Source organism: Canis lupus, chromosome 32 (genome assembly GCF_011100685.1).
Source record: "Canis lupus familiaris isolate Mischka breed German Shepherd chromosome 32, alternate assembly UU_Cfam_GSD_1.0, whole genome shotgun sequence".
NCBI lineage: Eukaryota > Metazoa > Chordata > Mammalia > Carnivora > Canidae > Canis > Canis lupus.
Window position 1 is genome coordinate 34,623,275 of NC_049253.1, and position 16,520 is coordinate 34,639,794.

At 43.3% G+C, this 16,520-nt stretch overlaps 1 protein-coding gene across 1 annotated transcript in view; it reads left to right on the forward strand.

Annotated features, from left to right (window-relative positions):
* The first annotated feature begins 11,838 nt into the window (after positions 1-11,838).
* PRKG2 (protein kinase cGMP-dependent 2) overlaps positions 11,839-16,520 on the forward strand; it is a 100,581-nt gene continuing 95,899 nt past the window's right edge. Inside the window, exon 1 of the mRNA XM_038582312.1 lies at positions 11,839-11,879. The gene's annotated coding sequence lies outside the window, so the exon portion shown is untranslated. The remainder of the gene's footprint in view (positions 11,880-16,520) is intronic.

Genomic DNA, 16,520 nt, shown 5'->3' on the forward strand with positions numbered 1-16,520 from the left:
TGGAAATGTCAACTTGGGAGCCGCCATCATGCAGATGGCATTGAAACAAGGATGTCTCTATGTTCCTCCTTCTTTATTTTTAACGCCCCAAAGGGGGTGTTACTTTCAAGAGGATGGTCACCCTCAGAGAGGAAAAAACAACCTCGCCGGATGTAGCAAGGACTTTGAACACTTACGGTTAGAGGCAGACTCATTGGGAAAGGAGCTTGAGAAGGAGCAGCTAGTGAAGAAGCAGAGAAACCATGGAGAATATGTGCTCAGTGGGGCTGCTGCTCTGTGAAGAAATGAAGTAGCTGCATGCAGTGCTGCTGATAGGTCAACTGAAACAGATGTATTTCTAAGGAAACTAGAAATATGGAGGTTGTCAGTGACCTAGGAGAAAGTATTTTTGGTAGAGCGGTGGGAAACTAGATTACTGAGTGAGGTAGACAGAATAACAACCTCCCTAAAAGTCCATGTCCTAATTTCCAGAACCTGTGAGGTTGTATCTAAATGGCAAAAAGAACTTTGCATGCAGATGGATTAAGTTAAGGGTTTTGAGATGAGGAGGTACCCTGGAATACATGGGTGGGCCAAGTGTAGTCTCTAGAGTCCATATAAGTGAAAGAGGGAGGCAAGAGGATCAGAGTCAGAGAGAGTTTTGAAGATGCTAAGATGCTGGGTTTGAAGATAGAAGGGGACCGGGAGCCTGGTAAAAGCAAGGCCACAGATTCTCCCTTCGAGCCTCCAGAAGGAATGAAGCCCTGATGACACTTTGATTTTAGCTCAGTCTTAAGAGTTCTGACCTCAAGAATGCTAAGAAAATAAGTATGTGTTGTTAGTTGCTCCTAAGTTTGTGGTAATTGTTACAGCAGCATTAAGAAACTGGTACACTAGGGGATCCCTGGGTGGCACAGCGGTTTAGCGCCTGCCTTTGGCCCAGGGCGCGATCCTGGAGACCCGGGATCGAATCCCACGTCGGGCTCCCGGTGCATGGAGCCTGCTTCTCCCTCTGCCTGTGTCTCTGCCTCTCTCTCTCTCTCTCTCTCTCTCTCTCTCCGACTATCATAAATAAATTAATTAATTTAAAAAATTAAAAAAAAAAGAAACTGGTACACTAAAAATCAAAGGAATGACAGAGGAAATAAAGACAGTAAGTGTGGGTGTTGGGAAATTTGAGGAGGAGCTATACAAGATACAATGGAAGAAGCCCTTGCGGGGACGCCTGGGTGGCTCAGTGGTTAAGCATCTACCTTTGGCTCAGAGTGTGATCCTGGAGTTCTGGGATCAAGTCCCGCATCGTGCTCCCTGCACAGAGCCTGCTTCTCCTTCTGCCTGTGTCTCTGCCTCTCTCTCTGTCTCTCATGAATAAATAAAATGTTAAAAAAAGAGAAACTCTTGCTTAAGATGGGAGAAACTTAAATATAAGTATAAATATAAAAAATATATAAATATATACATACTTATGCACAATAAGGTGAAAGAAACTTTAGTTTCTTATATATATATATATATATATATATATATATATATATATATATATATATGATACACATAAGAGTACTGGGAGTTAGGACTTGAACATATGAATTGGAGGCAGTGGACACAATTCAGTCCATAGCCACTGTTATCATTGTCCTTTCTCTGAAGAGTCAGTAAGACCAACTACCACCAATAAGGGTGGTGAGATAAAGGTTTGAAGAAAGAGGAAAAGATAAGCTATTTTTATTATATTAGAAAGAAGGCTCACTAGCTAAATTCAGCAGGATTATCGGAGAGTCTTTTTTACCCAGATGAGACTGGTATCAAGAATTTATAGTGGAGGGGCACCTGGGTGGCTCAGTGGTTAAGTGTCTGCCTTTGGCTCAGGGCGTGATCCCAGGGTCTTGGGATCCTGCTTCTCCCTCTGCCTCTGTCTCTGCTTTTCTTTGTGTATCTCATGAATAAATACATAAAATCTAAAAAGAAAAAAAAAAGGAATTTATAGTGGCATAAAACCTGACTCTTCATTACATCTGGTCATAAATTCACCCTCACTGACCTATCTGGCGTCAGGTTCTTCCACGCTCACACATTCTAGCCACAGCAGCCTTCCTTCTGCCCCTAAAACTCACCAAGCTCCTTCTGGCCTCCTGGCCATTGCACTTGTGGTTCTCTCAGCCTGGCACGTCCTTCCTCTACATCTCCATATGTGGGTTTTCTTCATCGTTTAGAGTTTACTCACATGGTTCCCTATTCTGAGAGATCGTCTCTGACCAAGTCTCAGACGTAGTCCTCCACATCCAACCTACAGCCTTCTGTCCAATCATCATTATAGTATTTGTTGATGGTGAAAAATGTCTCTTGCATTTGTTTGCTTTTTCTCTGTCTCTCCTCCCTCCTCTTCCCCCTTACTATTTCCTTTATTCAGATACTCCACTCCCATTCCCCTTCTCCCACTCCCGTTAGGCAAACATACCAATGTCCTAATTTTGTATCTCTATTTGTATGTGTATATATAAAATATATGTAATTCTATTTTACGTATAATTTTGATTTATGCAAAGGGTATTGTTATATACATGCATCTCATTATATTTTTTCCATTTTCCATTAGATACTATATTTTAAGGCATATCATTTTGCTTTGTTAATATCAAATCTGTTGCTCCTAAGTGTTGTATAATATTCTATGGCATATATCCACCAATAACTTACATATTTTTCCTCCCAGAGAAGGATCCTCCCCTACCTAATCTTCTAGTCCCTAACCATAACAACACAAAAGAAGCTTCAATAAATATCCTTGAACGTGTCTCCATATGGACCTATGTCAGAATTTCTCTGGGATATCTAGTATACTCAGAAGTGGAATTATCAGTAGGTTATGCATATTCTTGACCTGAGTAAATCGTGCAAGATATTTCTCTAGAATGCTTCTATCATGGACCCAGATTTCCATGAGAACAGGACTGTCTTGCTTCTTTAGTACTCACTGTCCAAATATAAGGAAGAGAAGGTGACAAAAGGATTTCTGCCAAGATGGAAGCTTTGTCCAGCTTTTGCAGGATGCATTGTTAGGGAAAGCTACCAAGAGTGTGAAATAATGCACTGAATACTTTAAAAAATATATAGATCCATGTACACATATATGCTGTGTCAAAAAATACAGTTAGACTGCATTTATTTTTTTATTTCTCCCACTCCCTTCCCTGTCACCTCTGGAAACCACTTATCTATTCTCTGTATCTATGATTTTTCCTCTTTTCTTTCTTTCTTTCTTTCTTTCTTTCTTTCTTTCTTTCTTTCTTTCTTTCTTTCTTTCTTTCTTCTTTCTTTCTTTCTTTCTTTCTTTCTTTCTTTCTTTCTTCTTTCTTTTCTTTCTTTTCTTTCTTTCTTTCTTTCTTTCTTTCTTTCTTTCTTTCTTTCTTTCTTTCATCCACATGAGAAATAATACAGTATTTAAATGTCTTTCTCTAACTTCACTTAGCATGTGCTTGAAGTCCATCATTATTACAAAAGGAAAATCCCTTCTTTTTTATGACTGAATAATATTCCAGTGTGTGTGTGTGTGTGTGTGTGTGTGTGTGTGTGTGTTATACACATACCACAGTTTCCTTGTGCACTCAACTATAAATGGATACCTAGGCTGTTTCTATATCTTGGTTATCACAAATAATGCTACAGTGAACATGGCAGGGGGAGCATATATCTTTTCAAGTTAGTGTTTTCATTTTCTTTGGAAAAATTCCTAGAAGTGAAATTAAATTGCTGGATCATATGGTAGTGCTATTTTTTATTTTTAAAGGAAACTAGATACTGTTTTCCATAGTGGCTACACTAATTTACATTCCCACCACCAGTGCACAAGGATTCTCTTTTCTCCACATCCTCACCAACATTTGTTGTTTCTTGTCTTGTTGATAATAGGCATTAACAGGTGTAAGGTGTTATCTTATTGTGTTTTTTTTTTTCATTTAAAAATCTGTCTATTGGGGAGAGGAGACAGAATGAGTACAAGGGAGGGGGCAGAGGGGGAGAATCTTAAGCAGACTCCATGCTGTGCATGGAGCTCCATGTAGGGCTCAATCTCATAAGTCTGACAGCAGGACCTGAGCCAAAATCAAGAATCTGACACTCAACCAACTCTGCCACCCAGGCACCTCTATCTTATTGTGGTTTTGATTTGCATTTCCCTGATGATTAATGATGTTGAGCATATTTTTAATGTACCTTTTGGCTATCTGGATGTCTTTTTTGGAAAAACATCTTTCAGATTTTCTGCCCCCCCTTTTTTCTGTTTTTGAGTTGTATGAACTCTTTATATATTTTGGATATCATATCAGCCCCTCACCAGATATATGATTTGCAAATATTTTCTCCCATTTGTTAGGTGGCCTTTTTATTTTGTTGATGGTTTTCCTTTGCTGTGCAGAAGCCTTTTAATCTGATGTAGTACCAGCTATTTATTTTTGCTTTTGTTGCTTTTGTTTTTGGTTCCAGATTAAAAAACCATTGCCAAGACCTATGTCAAGGACCTTATTGCTTATGTTTTCTTCTAGGAGTTTTACATTTCGGGACTAATGTTCAAGCCTTTAGTTCATTTTGAGTTAATTTTTGCGTGTGGTGCAAAATAGTGTTTGAATGTCATTCTTTTGCATGTTGTTGTTCAGTTTTCCCCAGCATCATTTACTGAAGAGACTATCCTTTCCCCATTGTATATTCTTGGCTCCTTGGTTGTAAATTAACTGACCATATAAGCATGGGTTTATTTCTGGGCTATTTGTTCCATTGATCTAGGTGTCTGTCTTTATGTCAATACTGTACTATTTTAATGACTATAACTTTGTGATATAGTTTGAAATGCAGTAATATTTAGTATATATTCAGTATATACACTGCATACTAAACTGAGTAAGAAGTTGGATAAAGACAGAGAGGAAATAGAGTCAAGGAATTAGAGGTCACTTTAAATTGAGCAAAAAAACTTGAAGGATGGAAGGCTGTGGTCACAGAGTGTACCATCTTATCTTAGTCTGGGTTCTCTCTCTAGAAAACAGAGCCTGAGGCAAAGCTTACTGCTAATTCTTAGGGGGTGCTATCTTAAGGAAGCAGGAGTAAGGGAGAAAGGGAAATGAGGGAGAGAAGTAGAAAAGGCGAATTCAAGGTGGTACATTACCATGTTGTCCACAGAATCTTTAGAAAACAAAGTTGGTCTCTAAGTCATACCAGGGCAGCCAGAAGTACAGAACTACTGCATCTCTGACCAGTTCTTGGGTGGGCAGGAAGGGAGCAATTATCTGTCGGCTTCTTTGTGGCCCCTGTCTCTCAATGGTCAAAGTTGACTCCACAGGGAAGTAATTCTACTATATTTCTAGGCTATGTCTTGGGACCCTTCTAGGTAGTAGCTAGGGAAGCTGGAGCTTCTGTGGGCATAGACAGGTCAGACCTGAGAGTTGGAATAGCTTAGGCTACCTCTACAGTGGGTGACACAGAGGCCATGCTGGTCTGTTTCTCACTCTAGAGGAGGCTGAGGTCAGTGGCAGTGTTGGCCTAAGCTTTACAACTATGAGAATAGCACAAAGCACTGTTATGACCATTGTGTCTGAGAAGCAAGGCAAAGGGCTAAACTCTTGGGGGCAGGCAGGGCTGAGCTGACCTGAGGTGCACATATACTATCTGAATCAGTGCTTTTAGAGGAGATTCCAGATGTGACTGGGTGTGGATGGCTGAAGCTGACTGGAAATGAAGGATATTGGATTTGAGGACTAAGGAGTTGCAAGGTCAAAGCATTGGATGGATGGTCTATGTTGGCTGAAATAACACAGGATAGTGGGATTCCAAACACGGTGAATTTAGTGCATAATTAATATACATAGGTTGTATTATTTATTGAGCACCCCTAACTAGAAAAACAAGCACTGTTTAGGAAAGTCAACACACTATGGACTGAAATTCAGTGTGTGCATAGAAAAGCAAAACGAAATGTATGTATATGGTGGTCTTTTATAGTAAAACTTACTCTTAACTGTTAATTAGGCAGATTATTAATTTGTAAATTAATTGGTCATTATTTCAAACAATTGTTTTTATTCCAGAAGGAAACCCAAGAACTTCTTTCAGATTCTTTCCATAGAATTGTGGAAAACTAATTCTTCTGGGTAATAAGTCAAAGCTCACTCTATCTCTAGGATTTGCTCCTGCTGTGGGTGCTGTGAGAGACACAGCAAAGATGAATCAGATGAACCATCACTTCTAGGTGTTTACAGTGAATCTGGGGTGATGAGGAATATAGAGAGATAACAATAATACAAAGTGGAGAGTGACAAACACCATAAAAAGGGCTGACATAAAGTGCAGTCTTGTGGGAGTTCTGAAGGCATACACCTAAGAGTAATGAGTGAAGCTATGATGAGAATGAGAGAGTGTAGGAATGGGAGGGAAGGAGAGAGTAAGGGCAGAATCCTGGGAAAATGGAAAATGTGTGGAAGTGGGATGGAGGAGGGAGGACATTCAAGGAGAACATGGGCAAGAGATGGGTCAATTCAGAGTGGGGGCCATTGTCCCCTTAAAGAGACAAGACTGGAATGGAGAATGTTGCCCCCAGAACTGGGCCTGCAAGATTGCGTGATGACAGTAATGAACTCCACCAAGGAAGGAGAGGCACTGAGTGCAGGGTTCCTTCTCAAGTCACTAGTATCCTGGGAAGCAATTTTTTAAAAAAGATTTTATGTATGTATATATGTATGTATTTATAAAATCGAGGCAATAGACTGAAAAGTGGAATTTTGGGATTGTTTTCTACATCTTAAAGATTTGAGCTCCGTACGTTCTGAAGATATAAGAATCAACACCGCCAAGCCCCCGTGCTTAAGTCCAGTAAGAGAGACCGTCAGTCAGTCACCAGGTACTTGTGACTCTGGGCAGCATGTTCCTATGGGATCCTAGAGGACAAAGCCACTATCCTGCAGCATCACTGAGACATCATGGAAGAAATAAATGGCCTTGAGGTGAATAGAAGCATTGTTGGCCTCAGGGAGGTTGGAGGCAGAAAAAAAAAGGCAGTGGAATCAGTTGACCCCATTTGGTTACCGTATCTAGTGATGCTGGCACCTGGAGAGCAGGAACACCCATGGCAAAGGTAGTTTGCTCCTGGGTCAGGGTTTGGCAAAGCTAATATGGATGAAGGGCACAGAGACCTAATACAACAGAAACGGCTGCCTGTGGGGTCAGTGCAGTAGGAAAATAAGCCAAAAGACAAATGAAAGAGGAAAGGAGAGAGGAGAGGAAAACTGAAGAGATGGTGAGGAACTGTATGTTGGTTTTGGCCCTCTCACATCCTCAGGAGATCTTCTGGTGATTCATAAGAGAGAGCTCAGCTTGAGCATGAGATTGCTCTGAGCTGGGGCTTCCACACAGTGAGCAAGAAGGCTGGTGTGATGGGGTGGCCTGACGGAAGTCTGTGTGCCAGGACAACTATGGAGCCTCCTGTGAGATATTTTAAGGATTCAGGCTGGATGAGTTTGAACCAGAACTTAGTCATGCAGGGGCCTGGGAGTCTGTGTTCAGCATGGAAGCACTACTGTTGTCTGCTTCCAGCTCAGTCCCTTGGATGCAGGTCCCTGTGACAAAGGGAAAGTAAGAAAAATCGAGAGATTCTTGTAAAATTCAAGGCTGCTTGGATACTTTCCCGAAATGCATGTAGCACGAAGACCTGCATTTTACCCTCCACGTCTCCATGTACTACCTCTGAGCTTTGAGGCCATGATAACCCTAGGGCTCTGGTGACAGTGTTTGGCAGAGACCATGACACGCAGTGGAGCAGAGGCATACTCAGTAGGAGAGAGTTTATTCATGAATACCCATCCTGCACCACCAGTAGGCCCAGAGAAACCTCGCAGAGGTGTCCTGGAGGACACTGTGTTCCTCAGGCAGTAACCTTTAGTCCCGGGGACTTTGGCTTCTCACTCTCTTAGTAGGAGAAATGAAGATTTAGGCTCTGGAATAAGATAGATCAGCTCTGCAATTTCCTAGTTCTGTGAACTTGATCAAGTTACTTAACACTCTGAGTTTGCTTCCTGAAGTTGGCTTATCTCTTGGGATTGATATAGTAAATGAGAAATTGCATGTATGCTTTTCACACGTGGCAGTCAGACCACACCTGTCATTCCCTCTGTCTGAAGGATCCTCCTCCTCATCCCTTGCTAACTCTTACTCATCCTATGTTTTAAATGTTTTTTTTTTTTTTTTTTCAAAGAAGTCATCCTGGAGCCCCCTAGCAGACTCTAGATTACCTACCCAACATCCATTGCTTTCTCCTTTTTGTTTGAGTATCAACTCCTCAAAGGATGCAATTTTGAAAAGTTCAAGGGCAAATTCGGAAGAGCCTAAGTCAATGTTGGTAACCCTCCTTCCAGGCTTAGTGTTTGGGTGTAGACATGGGACTCAGTTTGGACTAATGACAGGTGAGAGGAGGTTGACTGGGAGATTCTAAGAAAGATTTGCTCACTCTTGAAAAGAGACACACTCTGCTACTATTGGATTTTGTCAGGATTATCTGTGGTAAAAGGGCTGCTCCAGCCGTCCTGGGGCCACAGTGGAGGGGAGCAGACCTTGGTTCAGAGTTGGTGTGCTGGAGCTAGAAGGGGGAGTAACAGCAACTGCCCCGGGCCTATCCTGACATCACTGAGGTGCTGAATCTACCAGCGAGAGCCTCTCAACCTTGGGACTTCTAGCCGTATGAAACAGTAAATTTCCTTACCATTTAAGATCTTTTAAACTAGCTTAATTATTAATTCCAGCCTTCTGCATCTAGACAATAACTTCATTTTCTTTTTTGCTCTCATATCATATCATTTTCTTGCATGGCACTTTTGGCATGTATGTTACTTCTGTGTTTATTGGTTTGATGTCTGATTTCCCCATCCCCCTACTGGATTGTAGATTTGAACATTGCCAAGATCATATGTTGATTTTATTCATCATTGAATTCCCAGAGTGTATCATTGTGCCGGATGCATAGGAGCTGCTTAAACACATTTGCTGAAAAAATGAAAAGGCTCAAACATGGTCACTTTTCTCCTTCTCCTCCTCACCATCCTCCTTGTTCTTCACAGCTCAGCACAGTATTGTTGCCAGAGGACAGGATCCCTGGGAAGGAGCTTACGTCCCCTCTCAAACTCTGACTAGATGGGTGACCCTGAGCAACAACAGTACTTCTACAGTTTTCAAGCTTTCGCCTCAAGGAACAGGAAGAAAATACATCTCACATGGTTGACCCAATATACACATATACACGTTTAACTGAAACGAAAGATATACAGAGCATATTTATTGTTACTATGCATGATGTACTCTGATATTTTTATTCCATTTCATTAAAAAAATGTGAACCCATTAATCAGCAATTCATTCTCCTCCCCCCCACCCCCAATGGACTAAATGAATATAAGAACTTTGAAAGTCTGATTTCCTTCTTACTGTTAAACTGTTCGTCAAAATCCATTCTATGGACTTAGTTCATTATTACAGTGACTTAAAAATGACTTAATTATTTTTCCTTTTCCTGTGGAATTCTTCCCAAGACCATCTCTTCTAGTTGGGCTGTTTTGAGGCCTGCATAAAATGGAAAGACTCTCACATATGCTCATGAAAAAGTACTTTGTACTTTTGCTTATTTTTCTTTTCAGTTAGCACAAAAAAACCAAACAGGACTACATTCTTCCTTCTCTAAAATGTAATGGCCCCATTCAACATATTTTACGTGGGCCTCGTTTCTATATAAGTTTATGTATGTACTAGAGCAGACCAGTGTTACACGAGTCCCATTGCCACCATGTGGTTTATTTAAACCCCAAGAGAGTAGGGTTCCGACATCTCTAGTGGCACAGTGAAAAATACAACCTCACTGTACTTCCCATTCCTCAACACAGAAACTGCCCTTGTCTGTGGTGGATGTGCCAGTGAAATTCCTCTGGGGGCAGAAGGAAAGGGGAAAAGCCACACGAAGATCTCACAACTCCAGAGCACGGCAAATAATGCGGTGGGGTATATATATATATATATATATATATTTAGAAAACCTTAATGCAAGCCTGGCGGGGGGGGAACCCCACAAAACAAAACATGTAATCAAGAAGGCGACTGGGACAGCAGTAGCAGCGGTGGATCAAGAAAGCTTCCTGCTAAAGGACCTACAGATTCCCGCAGGTATCATCTCCGTCCCTTGAAGCCACTGGCCCCGGCATCCTGGGAATCGGCAACCTGGATGAAGTTAGGGCCCCAGAGTCCGGGAGGAGCGCGTCTCCAAGCTCCTCCGGGGTCACCTGTCTCCTGGAAGGGCATCTGCGTGACCGAGGCCAGGCGAGGAGGCGAGGCGAGGCGAGCGCGTCCAGCCTGTGTGCCCCTGTTGGCGTTCTGGGAGGGAGGGCGAGGTGGCGGCGAGCTTGCAGGGAAGCAGGCCGGAGGGCAGGGAAAGGAACACGTCCCTGAACTTTCCTGTCCCCAAGTCCCACACATTTGAAATAGAAATAATAATGACATTAAAAAAAAAAAAAAAAAAAAAAGCTTTACAACCACGGTGTTATCTCCCCACTTGGGCGGCCTGGCTGCGGAGGGCATGGGGTCTAAAGTGCGGGCTGCTCTCGGGAGCAAAGGTTGGGGCCCGTGTGGGCGCGCGCGGGTGCCCCCACCTCTCGGGAAGCGGGCTCCCGGCTCTTCCCCGCAGTAGCCCCGCTGACCCTCCCCCTCCCTCTCCTCCTCCCCTCCCTCGGTCCCTCCCTCCCTCTTTGCGCGTCTGCTCGGCACCGGCCCCCGCCGAGGGAGCCAGGCGGCAGCACCCGAGCCTCCGCAGCTCCAGCCCGCAGCGTAGCCGGAGCCTCGGCGCCGCCAGCCCCGCGCCCTGCGCGCCCCGCGCCCCCCGCGCGCTCCCCGCGCCCCCGCGCGCCCCCCCCCGCGCACCGCGCACCGCCCGAGCCCCCTGAGCTGCCCCGCGCTGGCTCGGGCGCCGCGGGCGGCTGGGGAGGGCGGCGGACGGGACTCGGCGGCGCCACCGTGACCAGCTGCGCCCCTGGAAAGTTACCCGGCTGCGCGGTGAGGTGCGGGCGCGGGGGAGCGCGGGCGGGGACGCGGGCGGGGAGCGCGCGTGGGGCTGCTGTGCGTGCGGGGCGCGCCGGGCGCCTCCGGCCCACCCCCGCCGCCTCGTGCCCGAGCCCGAGCCGCGTGTGGAAGTGTGCGCGCCTCGCGTCCGCCTGCTCCCGGATTTTAAGGAGCTTGGCTCGCGGCGGGAGGGGAGAGCCCGGCCCCAGTGGGGACTGATGCCTCGGGGCGTCCCCCCACCCCCGAGCCCAGCAGAGCCGCGCTGGAGACGGGCGCCCGGGGCCGGGCGGTCGGGGCGTGCGCTCCTGGGCCAGCCCTGCGAGGCTGCAGGGGGACTAGTCCTCGGGCGGGCAAGGACGTTGGGGTCCTTGTGAACCGGGGTGGGGGTTCTGTGGCGCTCCCCGCGCCGCGAGGCGCTGTCACGTTGCTTGCTCTGCATTTCCCAGTGAGGAAAACAGGAGCAAGCAAACAAAAGCAATCAACCATCCACTTAGGGGGTGAGAGCGAAAGCAGTGGGTTCAAGTTTGAGAAGAACTAGGGTGCAAATGGGTGGCCGTTGAGGCCAAGAGATGAGGAGAGAAGGAACAAGTCAGGCAGAATTAACAGGTGGCGAGGTCGGATGGAAGTCTTGGGCTTCTCGGATCTTCACCTTGTTCTGGGAAGTTCCTGGGGGCTTTTTTTTTTATAAAGGAAGGGAGCAACATACAGCTGCCTCCCCCCCCCCCCCCACCCCCGCCCCTGTTCCTTGGAAATTATCCTCTCTTTTCTTTGCAGGTTTCTATCTGACTCCTCCTAGACAAGGCGATCATCCCACATGGCACACGGTATGTGATGCCAGCACTCCTGCTTAGTTTGACACAGGAAAGGAGGAGTTAATATAGTGGAGAATTCTCTTTGGAGGATTAGAGGCCATTCTCTCTGCACGGAGACAGTGTGTCACTGAGAATAAACAACGTAAAACGATGGTGCACAGAGATCTGCCTGTTCCATGTGAAATACTTAACTCTAGTCTTCTGGAATCCTGACAAGCGAGGCTAATTCACTGCACAGTGAAGGCATATGTTGCTTGGATGTTGCCCAAATCTTTTGATCCCATATTGTCTTGCTTCCTGTAGGCCATTTTCCTATCAATTATTCCCTCTTCTCCTGTGTTTTCATTTTCTCTGTCCTCCCTGGTTCATTATTCTGGGCTTACAAATACTCTCAAGTTTCCACTGTTCTAAAAATCCGTTTCCTGAACCAAGATACCATCTTGAAGTCCCTACTGTCAACGTCAGCTCTTCCCACGGTCCTCTGTAATCAGATTTCTATCCCAACTCTTGTGTGAGAAGCTAAATTCCATGCTTTTCCCTCTGATTTAATTTGCTTTGGAGTATCTGTGGGATGTGAACAGCAGCCTGCTCACCTCTTGAAAATCTCATCTTCCTGGTCTCTGTGATACTTTCCTAGAGCTTCTATTTGGACAACTATTCCTTCCCCATCTTTGTGTTTTACTTTTCCTCCTCTTCCTCTTCTTCTATAAGTACTATCCACAGGTATTATCTAGATGTACATATATAACCACAGAGGCATTCCTTTTTTTCTCCCTGAGTAATTGCACCTACTAATGGGATTTCAAAGTCTTATCTCTGTAAAGCAGTCTCTTGCCTTGACCTTCCTTTTTTTTTTTGCCACTACCTGCTAAACATTTCTACCTTGATGACATTCAGGCATCTCACGTTCAACATAGATAAATTCAGCTCCAGCACTGTCTCCATAAAGCATACTCACTCATTCCCCGGACTTCAGTGTCACAGTACGCCCCCGTAGATGGTGCTCTCTTCATTTTTGAATGAATGAATGAGTTAATAGTATTACCTTCTTCCAAGCCTTCTAAGATCAAAATATTGGAATCATTTTTTTTTTATGTCCCTCTGTACACCCATTTACTCACCACATTGAGATGTAGCCCCTGCAGGATTCCTACCATCATGCCCTTTTTAAAAATTTTTTTTTCTTTTTTACCATGAATCCATTCATACCCTCTCACTTTTACCAAAGCAATAGCTTCTTCTTATGGTATCTCTGGTTTTTCTTTCACATGTCATATAGGCCAGGATACTTTTCCTCTCCTCATTGCCAGTCTCCCGGGCATTTTCACCTACTACTTCAGCTTCAACCTCTACTTAGGCTATCAGAGCCATATTTTCAGCTCCCCCTCCTGATTTTCTAGTCCCTCATGTCTACTGCCTACTGAACTCCTCCACATTAGTCTCCACAGGTCCTTCAAACTGAGAATGTACAAAATTAAACTCATTGTCTTATCTCTCCAATCTGCTCCTCCTTTTGGTTAATGACATCACTTCTTACTTAGTTACCACAATGGAAAATTCCAAATCTTTGTTCTCTTTCTTCTTATCACCACTCAAATTCCATCAGCTATAATCTTCTGACCTACACCTATAAAATTACATTTTCTCTGTCTTGGCCTGTGTATCTGATACTCTAGCACCCAAAAATAGCTAAATGGAATACCATCACATTTGACAGTGAAAATATAGGCTATGTGGCATTTGTAAAAATCACTGTGAACATTCTGTTGGGTGGAGAGGCACTTCAAAGAGATAGTCAACCTCTGGAGTAGCTGAAACTGAAGCTCATATGACTGCCTGATAAGAGAAGATTACTCTCCAAACTAATATGCTGTGGGTAGAGAAAACACACAGTAGATTCAAAACTGAGCCCCAGGTCATCAATCACAAGATGGGCAGATGCTTTTAATTGTGGCATTGATAGGGAATTGAGCTGTGCTCACAAGGGCAGCTCTTTGTGCTTTGCTCCAGGGAGAACAGCAAGAATTTGTATATTTAGCAAGGGTAATTATTTTATAAAAGAACTTGGGTGAAACAAAGTTAAGGATAGCACCAAATTCATCAGTTTCATATAGACTTAGAAGACTATTTATAAAAACCTGTGTAATTCAGTCCTCTGATTTCAGGGTAAACTTCCCACATCAAAAAAAGAGAATCGATATTACTTTTCATATTCACTGAAGGGAAGGAAATTGCAGAGTTGCCTATGGCCATAGTTTTTACCAAATTCCTGGTGATCATGTCTTTCTTTTCTGGCTACGGTGGAGTTGGTCCATTTTGATCTTGAGTTCAAGAAGTTCAAGACATGAGAATGGGGTTGGGACTTTGGCATTACCCTGTCCTCATCACCTTTTACTTGAATTGGTGCAATAACCTCTTAGTTTGTTTCTCTCCCTCTAAACTCCTTTCCCTTCATTCCATATTTATGGCCAAGAAAATTATTTTTTTTTCTCAAGGACAAATCTGACCATATAACTTGAAAAAAAACCTGACCTGCACAAAAAGGCAGATACCATAACATGCCATATGAAGTTCTTCAGCATCTTATTCCTCCACTACACTTTTCATGTCTCATTACTCTTCCTCCCATCGTGCATTTCAGCCTGTTTCCTGAATATGCTATTGGCTTTTTTTTTTTTCATTCACTCCTTAATATGTGGGTTTTTTAAAAAAAATTAATAGACTTTAGTTTTTAGGGCAGTTTTAGATTTATAAAAAAATTAGATGAAGCTCACAGAGTGTTTCCATATGCTCCCTTGACCCTCCACCCCACTTCCATGGTCCCCTATTCTTAACATGTTGCATCAGTGTCCTTCATTTGCTATAACTGTTGAACCAGTATTGATACATGATTATTAACTAAGGTGCCTAGTTTACAATACGGTTCATTCTTTGTGTTGTACATTCTATAGGTTTGGACAACTGTATAAGACGTGTGTCCACCGTCACAGCATCACACAGTAGTTTCACTGCCCCCACATTCCTCTGTGCTTCTCCTATTCAGACCTCTCTCCATCTTCCCAAGTCCCTGCAACCACTGATCTTTTTAATGTCTCTAAGTTTTATCTTTCCCAGCATGTCATATAGTTAGAATCATGTGCTGTGTGGATTTTCCAGATTGACTTCTTTCACTTAGCAATAGGTATTTAAAATTCCTGCATGTCTTTTCATGACTTGATCATTACTAATTTTCAACCCTGAGTAATACCTGTGTAGGTATACCACAGTTTGTTTATCTGTATATTCATTGAAGGATATCCTGATTGCTTCCAGGTTGTGGTGGTTATGAATAAAGCCACCGTAAACATCTATGTGCAGGTTTTGGTGTGGACATACATTTTCGTATCAGTTGAATCAATACCAAGGAATGTGATTGATGCATTATGTAATTATATAGCTTTATAAGAAACTCCCAATTTATAAGAAACTCATTTCCAGCTTTTGGTGTTGGCAGTGCTTGGATTTTAAGCATTCTTTTTTTTTTTTTTTTTTTTTTTTACATTTTTATTTATTTATGATAGTCACAGAGAGAGAGAGAGAGGCAGAGACACAGGCAGAGGGAGAAGCAGGCTCCATGTACCGGAGCCTGACGTGGGATTCGATCCCGGATCTCCAGGATCGCGCCCTGGGCCAAAGGCAGGCGCCAAACCGCTGCGCCACCCAGGGATCCCTTTAAGCATTCTTATAGGTGTCTAGTGGTATCTCACCGTTGACTTAATATGAGATTCTCTAATGACATACAGTGTTGTGCATCTTTTCGTATCCTTATTTTCCATGTGTGTATCTTCTGTGGTGAGGTATCTGTTTATATTTTTGCCCATTTTTCCACTGGGTATTTGTTTTCTTATTGTGGAGTGTTAAGGGTTCTTTGTATATTTTGGATACTAGTCCTTTATTAGATATGTGCTTTGCAAATGCTTTCTTCCAGTCTGTGGCTTGTTCTAGCGTTTTCTCAACAGTGTCTTTGCAGAGCAGACGTTTTAAATGTGAACGAGGTCCACTTTATCAACTTTTTTCCTTTCATGGATTGTGCTTTCAGTTTTTTATCTAAAGAGCCATCACCAAACTGGGAACCAGTTCAATTTTTACCTATATTGTCTGCTAGCAATTTTATAGTTTTGTGTTTTACTCTTAGGTCTTTGATACATTTGAGGATAATTTTTGTGAAAGATAGAAGATGCGTCTAGATTCAAGTGTGTATGTGTGTTTGTATGGATGTCCAATTTGTTAAAAAATTATCCTTTTTCCATTGTACTGCTTTTGTTCCTTTGTCAAAGGTCAGTTAACTATATTTATATGGGTCTGTTTCTGAGCTCTATTATACACCATTGGTCTATTTGTCTATTCTTTTTTTAAAAATTTTTTTAATTTTTATTTATTTATGATAGTCACACAGAGAGAGAGAGAGAGAGGCAGAGACACAGGCAGAGGGAGAAGCAGGCTCCATGCACTGGGAGCCCGACTTGGGATTCGATCCCGGGTCTCCAGGATCGCGCCCCGGGCCAAAGGCAGGCGCTAAACCGCTACACCACCCAGGGTTCCCCTATTTGTCTATTCTTTCACTAATATCACACTGTCTTGATTACTGCAGCTTTATAGTACGTTTTTCTTTTC